Raw genomic sequence first — 10,999 nt, forward strand, 5'->3', positions numbered from 1 at the left:
ATTATATTCATTAAAAAAATGTAACGCATGCTGCATAGCACAACCACTTAGAGGTTGACACAGCAGTTATGTTCAATCATCGGGGTGGGATGTTGAACATTTTCCAAGTCTATGAATTTAATGTCAATGTTAAAGCCATTTGGATTTATGTCTCGTATTCCTAAACAAATGCTACATACAATTAGAGCTCTTGCACTATCAGTGGGTCAGTTGGAAAAACTATATTCTCAAGAGAAGTGTGATCTCTCACTCAGGGAAATGTATTCACCAGAGATTTCTTAGGTAGGATACCCACTTTGTACTGTAACATAACAAGCAAGTTATCAACTATGTAATTACATTTGTTATAATGTATTTACACTCAAGTTATTAGAATAAGGTTATTTAGAACTGTTCATTTTGTTTTTTCAACTGCATCTAATAAAAAAATAAATTGTAATTATAATTTCGATAGATTAACTTTATATGTTATTCCATCCAGTTGTTAAAAATACACGTGAATTTCCTATGCAACTGATTCTTGCGTCAAATTCACTGCAATAAAGCAACATCCATAGATTTTTTTTTGAATTAAAAATTGTAATCACAAAACAGAAAACACCTATTTACTGCTCATGAATAAATTTATTAGACACTTGTATACAGTATCATTAAAAGCATTTCACATGCACATATATGATCGTGCTACGTATGAATATACAAGATGATCAACTTCCAAGTCAGCACTGAAAGGTCATTTCATTCAGCATTTTCACCTGAAATGGAGGAAGTGGGTAAATCGATAAATTAATGAATATTGGAAGCTTTGTGTGTGTCATAAAAATGACAGAGTTAAAAATGAAGGTTCAACTTACTCGAGAAATTCATGGATTAAATCCATCTGCACTGAGTTCTACGTCGTTAACAGAAAAATGTAATTTCTTCCTTTTTATAACCCTCACTTCAGCAAAGTCAAAAACCTAAAAACATTTTAAATAGTTACAAATAATATTTCAATGTATCCATAGTGATGGAACACTACTAACAACCATACATGCACTTCACACACATTCCTCTCATATTTTCCTTCTGCATACTTTCTAGAAATTGTTCATTTGTTGATTAGTTCGAAAAATTTTACAAAATTGCTCACTTGTGTGTTTCAATAACTTTTTTTTCAATGTTCATTCAACAATTGATTATGTGTCAAAGATTCTCGCACATCTTTGGGTAGGATGAATGATTTCTGAAAATTTTTGAGCAGAAGATGTTTGGGAAAGCTAGACCAAACTCACTTTAAATGAGAAAGAGCAAGTTTTTGCTTATTTTAGACAATTGCATTGCTCATTCAGAGATAAAATATCTTCAGACAATCCAAATATGATTTCTCTGCCTAATTAAAGATGCCTATTCACAATAATTATAAACAGGGACATACATAAAAACAGTTTTTAAAAATCATTGAAGGTGAGATAAAATGGAAACCTTGCTAACTCAACACCTGCTTAAGTGGGCAATTTTCTCGATCCTATAAGAGAGTTGAGTTATCAAGGTCCCACTTATACTACTGCACCACATATACACATTTCTCTAAGGAATTTAACATGATTGGCATGTGTTGGAAAGTGGATAAATAGTTTCTGTAAGGTTTCCCCCTATCGGGAAGGAGCATGATGTGGGGAGAAAGGTCCTCAACGGTGAAGAGAAAAGAAGCTTGATGTGTTTTGGGTAGTTAGAGAGTGGCTCCTGTGGACTCAGGAAGTAGTTTCAAAGGCTTGCTGTAAGCGAGGAGGACGTGTGAATATTATGTTTATTGTTGAAAATTATGATTAAACCAAGTAATATATATAAAAGTGACAGTGATTATGATTGTGGCAATCAGTCATTGTAAACGAACCTGACAGTTTCCTTCCTCAACACAAAACTAACATTCCTAAATTGGAATGCATTGGCCATGTTCAGAAGATGGTTGGTGCACGTTTGAGTTAACTAAAGAAAACCACGAAAGGATTGAGTGGTAAAGGTAAATTAACCAATAAACTACAAAATTACTATGGTATTGCTATTCGTAGCAATGTGGGAAATTTAAAAAATATGCAGTTACAGCATCTATGGTGGTCGAGTGGTCATAGTGACGAACTCGTATCATGAGCACCCGGGTTCGAACCCCACCATTGCCACGGTGGTGGTTGGCTGAAGTTGGTTTCTTGTGGCTCCTAACTTTGAGGTGCAAATGTGAGCCAATCTCCCCATTAAAAAAGTCTCGCCACAGAGAGCAACAGGCCTACAACGATACAATTACTTAATCATTACACTTCAATCATAGTTAGAAAAACTAGGGGCAGATAGCAGCACTAAGCATAAACACAGAAACAAACTCCACATCAGCTTTCACTACACATACATTCCAACATGTACCAGTTCTTCATAATATCCGCAAAGGAATATGGACGAGGTGCATGTGTGGTTTATTAGTAGTATGCAGTTACAGCTGTATTTTTTCATTGTTGATCCAGTCATAAAGAGCATAAGTGGGCAATGTCCAAGAGGACCCGACAGTTGGTGTAAGCATCAGAAAGCTGCATGTGAATGACATAAAATTACTGATAAATCTCCTGCTGGCGCCTCTAATGACAGCATAAATGTAATAAAGCCAACATACATGAGCCCTTGTGCACAATCCCTGTTTCAAAGTGCTTGCATGGTACACTGCAGAACAACAATGTGATTTGGACAATTTTGCCTCTAAGGGCACTTTTATCGAACTGCAAACAATGCTTTTGGGGACTATTGCAGTTCTGCGTTTTAATTCTGGCTATGTAGGCATATTTTCTGTACTTGAAATCTAGGAATCCTAGTTGATGAACTAGCGTCTATTTACTCTGGGTTGGGCGATGCGAGTGTGACATGTTCGAGATATCATACAACACTGGCAAAAAATGACAAGAAGAAAGAAAAGCAGAAAGTCAAAATTAGAGATATTTGAAGCAAAGGAAGTTCTGTCATACAAATGTTGAGAATTCTGAATGTTAGGAGTGTATGTGAAACTTTTTTTTAATGTATTTTTTGAGAAACTGATTTACATCATTCTTGTCTGCTGCAAACCTAATGCCTACAAAACTTTAGAAGATATAAATTTTTTCCAGGGGTTCTGTACAGCTATGAGTATGCAATGAACTAGGATCTAAGCAATATCTTTGAAACTTTTTGATTTACATGATTTTGAATTTAAAATATTGAGTTTTTTTAAATAAAGTTTTTTTTCACGTAAACAACCATATCTCAAAATTTTTTCATTTTTTTATATTTCAAAACTTTTAGTTCATTGAACAGAACAATATTATAGCAACATACTGTGTGAAGAACAAGTTGATATAAGTAGTAGTATTTCACAATGTTTTGCATAAATACTGAAATTATACTAATTTTAGATGTATAATTACTCTAGGCAATATACATTTTCTTTTATTATGTTAATGTTTTTATTAAATATTAATGAAGAAACATTTTCTTATGTTTACATATGTTAAAAAACATGTCTTAGTTTTATTCCACATTCAAATTAAAAACACAAGCATTTCATCCAAAATAACGTTTTTGAAAAAGTACCTCACATGTAGTCAGTCGCCTTAATGCATGCTTCTCAAATAAAATACACATTATTTCAAGAACTAAATTACACTTAACTTTATAATGCTATTTCCTATGTAAGTTCAATGTTACAAAATTATAAATGGTTAGATACAGAAAAATTTCAAACAAAATGTAGAAAAATTAGACTTACCTTTAAAGAAATGTGCCGAAATCATACAAGATCTGCCTGTCATTTCCTTTAGAATACACCAGACTCTCCATACTCTGTAGTACAAAATATTAACATTAATACCACTAAAACTGAAGTTTCACTCATAAAAATTAATTACTCATGCAATACATTAATAAAGTGCTTAATAAGCTATGTTATATATGCAACCATTAAAAAAATTCAAAATCATGATACATATAGAACCTGCAGCAATTAAGGGAAGCATGCGAATTAAATATAGAATTTGGCACTCATTTTGCATTGAATTAAAAAATAAATTTTTAACAATATATAGTGGGGTCTGACTGGTAGGGATGTAGTTTTTTTTAGGATGCATTACATTTATATGCAGGAATTTTTAAGCGCTTTCGCACATAGCGAGTGTGTGTATCACGTTTGCATGTCAACTTTTACATCCAAAATATACGATTGGCATTTTCATAATAGGGTTTAGAGAGCCTTCAACTGTTTCCAGTCATTAAGATGGCCCGAAAATGAGCATTAATAAGACAAACATAAGATGCGGCATTATCGGTAGGCCAAACATAATATATTACTATAATACATGCTATTCCTATTTATGAAGGGAATTTATTTACGAATATATCTCTTACACACACACACATAGATCATCTTGCGATCAGCACATATTTTATGACGAGGTCAGTCAGTAGGATTTTTCTCCCAAAAATTTCGACTAATTTAATGTATATTAACATGCAAAGTGAGTGATATGTCATGACTAAAAATATTACGAAAAATAAAAAAAATTCGGTTTCATCACGTTAACTTACCCTTCCGCTCAACAGCATGTCTTGTCATCTCGGCTGCAACTCCTCACATAGCCGCCTTACTGTATTTTTCGTTAACCTAAATTCCTTGCATCATCTTAAATGCATATATCCAGCATTAATAGCATCAAAAAACACGAAAACAATTGTTTGAATGTGAATATATCTTCTACTAGAGCACGCATCGCCGCCGCCATTACGGGAAATGTAGTTGTCCTCAAGCTTAAGGAGAGCGTCTCCTCACTCCTCCACTAGCGCCATCTTTGTCCTTGAGTAAGGAAGTAAAGCTTTCCTTATTTAAGGAAAAGCGAGCGGAGAATACGGAATTTTTTCTCCTTTCCTTTATTAAGGACAAACAGAGGGCTTAAGGAGAAAAACCTCGCTAAGGACAAGGGGAGAATCCAGCCCCTGGGGCTGGATTCTCCCCTTGTCCTTAGAAAACGCTCGCTCAGCACTTGTCCTTAACTTAAGGAGCTGCTCAACAGAGAGCTTCAAGGAGAATTCCCCGAGATGCATTCTCCCCTTCTCCTTAACCATTATCCTTAGGATCACGTGACTGGTTGCGGAGAAAAAACGGGTCTTTCGGTTCGTTCAGTTCGGTTCTTCGGCTCAGCTCATCGTTTGACCAATCAACGTAAAGCAAAAATTTTACAACTACTACTATACGTATCGAAAATCAATATTTCTTCTACATTAGTGGCAACAATTGCGTTATTTACATTAATTTCGCGCGTATTCTTCCCCTCCCTAATTTTTATTTTTGTACATTGGCGTTTGCTTTTATACGTATTAATTTTTAGGTTTCATTTGAATAAGTAGTTTCAGAGTTTTTTCATTATATATCTTATATATAATTTTTAGGAAAAAACTAATATATGTATAATTTTTTTATTTCCATTAAATTTTAACCAGCTTATCCCTTTAACCCTTGCGGGTGAGATACTTGGCAAACATTCGTTTTCAAAAATTTCCCGGTCTTAAATGATTACGTAACAAAAAAAGTAAATATCCACGAAAGTGACTAAATTTTTAGATTCAATTTTTTTTTTATAGAAATTTTTTTACTATAGAGATTATTACTAACTATAGAGATTGTTAGTTTTACTTGGATTTTTTTTAAAACTCAATGCTGAGTTTTATCTATGGTATAAAAACCTTAGAGGAAGTAAGAGGAAATTAATAAGGGAGGTATATATCCTCTTAGGTAAAAACCCAAGGGAATCAACGACACCCAAATTATATTCATTAAAAAAATGTAACGCATGCTGCATAGCACAACCACTTAGAGGTTGACACAGCAGTTATGTTCAATCATCGGGGTGGGATGTTGAACATTTTCCAAGTCTATGAATTTAATGTCAATGTTAAAGCCATTTGGATTTATGTCTCATATTCCTAAACAAATGCTACATACAATTAGAGCTCTTGCACTATCAGTGGGTCAGTTGGAAAAACTATATTCTCAAGAGAAGTGTGATCTCTCACTCAGGGAAATGTATTCACCAGAGATTTCTTAGGTAGGATACCCACTTTGTACTGTAACATAACAAGCAAGTTATCAACTATGTAATTACATCTGTTATAATGTATTTACACTCAAGTTATTAGAATAAGGTTATTTAGAACTGTTCATTTTGTTTTTTCAGCTGCATCTAATAAAAAAATAAATTGTAATTATAATTTCGATAGATTAACTTTATATGTTATTCCATCCAGTTGTTAAAAATACACGTGAATTTCCTATGCAACTGATTCTTGTGTCAAATTCACTGCAATAAAGCAACATCCATAGATTTTTTTTTGAATTAAAAATTGTAATCACAAAACAGAAAACACCTATTTACTGCTCATGAATAAATTTATTAGACACTTGTATACAGTATAATTAAAAGCATTTCACATGCACATATATGATCGTGCTACGTATGAATATACAAGATGATCAACTTCCAAGTCAGCACTGAAAGGTCATTTCATTCAGCATTTTCACCTGAAATGGAGGAAGTGGGTAAATCGATAAATTAATGAATATTGGAAGCTTTGTGTGTGTCATAAAAATGACAGAGTTAAAAATGAAGGTTCAACTTACTCGAGAAATTCATGGATTAAATCCATCTGCACTGAGTTCTACGTCGTTAACAGAAAAATGTAATTTCTTCCTTTTTATAACCCTCACTTCAGCAAAGTCAAAAACCTAAAAACATTTTAAATAGTTACAAATAATATTTCAATGTATCCATAGTGATGGAACACTACTAACAACCATACATGCACTTCACACACATTCCTCTCATATTTTCCTTCTGCATACTTTCTAGAAATTGTTCATTTGTTGATTAGTTCGAAAAATTTTACAAAATTGCTCACTTGTGTGTTTCAATAACTTTTTTTTCAATGTTCATTCAACAATTGATTATGTGTCAAAGATTCTCGCACATCTTTGGGTAGGATGAATGATTTCTGAAACTTTTTGAGCAGAAGATGTTTGGGAAAGCTAGACCAAACTCACTTTAAATGAGAAAGAGCAAGTTTTTGCTTATTTTAGACAATTGCATTGCTCATTCAGAGATAAAATATCTTCAGACAATCCAAATATGATTTCTCTGCCTAATTAAAGATGCCTATTCACAATAATTATAAACAGGGACATACATAAAAACAGTTTTTAAAAATCATTGAAGGTGAGATAAAATGGAAACCTTGCTAACTCAACACCTGCTTAAGTGGGCAATTTTCTCGATCCTATAAGAGTGTTGAGTTATCAAGGTCCCACTTATACTACTGCACCACATATACACATTTCTCTAAGGAATTTAACATGATTGGCATGTGTTGGAAAGTGGATAAATAGTTTCTGTAAGGTTTCCCCCTATCGGGAAGGAGCATGATGGGATTAGAAAGCATGGGTGGGGAGAAAGGTCCTCAACGGTGAAGAGAAAAGAAGCTTGATGTGTTTTGGGTAGTTAGAGAGTGGCTCCTGTGGACTCAGGAAGTAGTTTCAAAGGCTTGCTGTAAGCGAGGAGGACGTGTGAATATTATGTTTATTGTTGAAAATTATGATTAAACCAAGTAATATATATAAAAGTGACAGTGATTATGATTGTGGCAATCAGTCATTGTAAACGAACCCGACAGTTTCCTTCCTTAACACAAAACTAACATTCCTAAATTGGAATGCATTGGCCATGTTCAGAAGATGGTTGGTGCACGTTTGAGTTAACTAAAGAAAACCACGAAAGGATTGAGTGGTAAAGGTAAATTAACCAATAAACTACAAAATTACTATGGTATTGCTATTCGTAGCAATGTGGGAAATTTAAAAAATATGCAGTTACAGCATCTATGGTGGTCGAGTGGTCATAGTGACGAACTCGTATCATGAGCACCCGGGTTCGAACCCCACCATTGCCACAGTGGTGGTTGGCTGAAGTTGGTTTCTTGTGGCTCCTAACTTTGAGGTGCAAATGTGAGCCAATCTCCCCATTAAAAAAGTCTCGCCACAGAGAGCAACAGGCCTACAACGATACAATTACTTAATCATTACACTTCAATCATAGTTAGAAAAACTAGGGGCAGATAGCAGCACTAAGCATAAACACCGAAACAAACTCCACATCAGCTTTCACTACACATACATTCCAACATGTACCAGTTCTTCATAATATCCGCAAAGGAATATGGACGAGGTGCATGTGTGGTTTATTAGTAGTATGCAGTTACAGCTGTATTTTTTCATTGTTGATCCAGTCATAAAGAGCATAAGTGGGCAATGTCCAAGAGGACCCGACAGTTGGTGTAAGCATCAGAAAGCTGCATGTGAATGACATAAAATTACTGATAAATCTCCTGCTGGCGCCTCTAATGACAGCATAAATGTAATAAAGCCAACATACATGAGCCCTTGTGCACAATCCCTGTTTCAAAGTGCTTGCATGGTACACTGCAGAACAACAATGTGATTTGGACAATTTTGCCTCTAAGGGCACTTTTATCGAACTGCAAACAATGCTTTTGGGGACTATTGCAGTTCTGCGTTTTAATTCTGGCTATGTAGGCATATTTTCTGTACTTGAAATCTAGGAATCCTAGTTGATGAACTAGCGTCTATTTACTCTGGGTTGGGCGATGCGAGTGTGACATGTTCGAGATATCATACAACACTGGCAAAAAATGACCAGAAGAAAAAAAAGCAGAAAGTCAAAATTAGAGATATTTGAAGCAAAGGAAGTTCTGTCATACAAATGTTGAGAATTCTGAATGTTAGGAGTGTATGTGAAACTTTTTTTTAATGCATTTTTTGAGAAACTGATTTACATCATTCTTGTCTGCTGCAAACCTAATGCCTACAAAACTTTAGAAGATATAAATTTTTTCCAGGGGTTCTGTACAGCTATGAGTATGCAATGAACTAGGATCTAAGCAATATCTTTGAAACTTTTTGATTTACATGATTTTGAATTTAAAATATTGAGTTTTTTTAAATAAAGTTTTTTTTCACGTAAACAACCATATCTCAAAATTTTTTCATTTTTTTATATTTCAAAACTTTTAGTTCATTGAACAGAACAATATTATAGCAACATACTGTGTGAAGAACAAGTTGATATAAGTAGTAGTATTTCACAATGTTTTGCATAAATACTGAAATTATACTAATTTTAGATGTATAATTACTCTAGGCAATATACATTTTCTTTTATTATGTTAATGTTTTTATTAAATATTAATGAAGAAACATTTTCTTATGTTTACATATGTTAAAAAACATGTCTTAGTTTTATTCCACATTCAAATTAAAAACACAAGCATTTCATCCAAAATAACGTTTTTGAAAAAGTACCTCACATGTAGTCAGTCGCCTTAATGCATGCTTCTCAAATAAAATACACATTATTTCAAGAACTAAATTACACTTAACTTTATAATGCTATTTCCTATGTAAGTTCAATGTTACAAAATTATAAATGGTTAGATACAGAAAAATTTCAAACAAAATGTAGAAAAATTAGACTTACCTTTAAAGAAATGTGCCGAAATCATACAAGATCTGCCTGTCATTTCCTTTAGAATACACCAGACTCTCCATACTCTGTAGTACAAAATATTAACATTAATACCACTAAAACTGAAGTTTCACTCATAAAAATTAATTACTCATGCAATACATTAATAAAGTGCTTAATAAGCTATGTTATATATGCAACCATTAAAAAAATTCAAAATCATGATACATATAGAACCTGCAGCAATTAAGGGAAGCATGCGAATTAAATATAGAATTTGGCACTCATTTTGCATTGAATTAAAAAATAAATTTTTAACAATATATAGTGGGGTCTGACTGGTAGGGATGTAGTTTTTTTTAGGATGCATTACATTTATATGCAGGAATTTTTAAGCGCTTTTGCACATAGCGAGTGTGTGTATCACGTTTGCATGTCAACTTTTACATCCAAAATATACGATTGGCATTTTCATAATAGGGTTTAGAGAGCCTTCAACTGTTTCCAGTCATTAAGATGGCCCGAAAATGAGCATTAATAAGACAAACATAAGATGCGGCATTATCGGTAGGCCAAAAATAATATATTACTATAATACATGCTATTCCTATTTATGAAGGGAATTTATTTACGAATATATCTCTTACACACACACACATAGATCATATTGCGATCAGCACATATTTTATGACGAGGTCAGTCAGTAGGATTTTTCTCCCAAAAATTTCGACTAATTTAATGTATATTAACATGCAAAGTGAGTGATATGTCATGACTAAAAATATTACGAAAAATAAAAAATATTCGGTTTTATCACGTTAACTTACCCTTCCGCTCAACAGCATGTCTTGTCATCTCGGCTGCAACTCCTCACATAGCCGCCTTACTGTATTTTTCGTTAACCTAAATTCCTTGCATCATCTTAAATGCATATATCCAGCATTAATAGCATCAAAAAACACGAAAACAATTGTTTGAATGTGAATATATCTTCTACTAGAGCACGCATCGCCGCCGCCATTACGGGAAATGTAGTTGTCCTCAAGCTTAAGGAGAGCGTCTCCTCACTCCTCCACTAGCGCCATCTTTGTCCTTGAGTAAGGAAGTAAAGCTTTCCTTATTTAAGGAAAAGCGAGCGGAGAATACGGAATTTTTTCTCCTTTCCTTTATTAAGGACAAACAGAGGGCTTAAGGAGAAAAACCTCGCTAAGGACAAGGGGAGAATCCAGCCCCAGACTCTCCCTCTGGAAGAGAATGTAAACATAAACATTGGAGACATGCCCTCAGAGGTACTAGACACAGATGACAATGATGGTTTCACCCAAGTTAGTTATGAGAAGAGAAAAAGCAATATCCCACCAATAGTTCTTTCTGAATGGGGCCCCAAATGGTTAAAAAGTTATGCGGAGATTAGGAGTATG

General features: G+C 33.9%; 2 long non-coding RNA genes across 2 annotated transcripts; both read right to left on the reverse strand.

The window, feature by feature from the left end:
- Positions 1-604: 604 nt before the first annotated feature.
- On the reverse strand, positions 605-5,093 carry LOC149081293 (uncharacterized). Its single transcript, XR_016193418.1, has 4 exons — positions 4,579-5,093; positions 3,764-3,837; positions 855-959; positions 605-755 (listed from the first exon to the last, which is right to left on the reverse strand). It is a non-coding gene; the product is annotated as an uncharacterized LOC149081293 (long non-coding RNA).
- Positions 5,094-6,449: 1,356 nt separating this feature from the next.
- On the reverse strand, positions 6,450-10,798 carry LOC149081294 (uncharacterized). The gene is made up of 4 exons (XR_016193419.1): positions 10,406-10,798; positions 9,591-9,664; positions 6,665-6,769; positions 6,450-6,565 (listed from the first exon to the last, which is right to left on the reverse strand). It is a non-coding gene; the product is annotated as an uncharacterized LOC149081294 (long non-coding RNA).
- Positions 10,799-10,999: the final 201 nt, after the last annotated feature.

Source organism: Pholcus phalangioides, unplaced genomic scaffold (assembly GCF_987345545.1).
Source record: "Pholcus phalangioides strain wild (caught in Gottingen) unplaced genomic scaffold, Ppha-v1.0 ptg000010l_1, whole genome shotgun sequence".
Lineage (NCBI taxonomy): Eukaryota > Metazoa > Arthropoda > Arachnida > Araneae > Pholcidae > Pholcus > Pholcus phalangioides.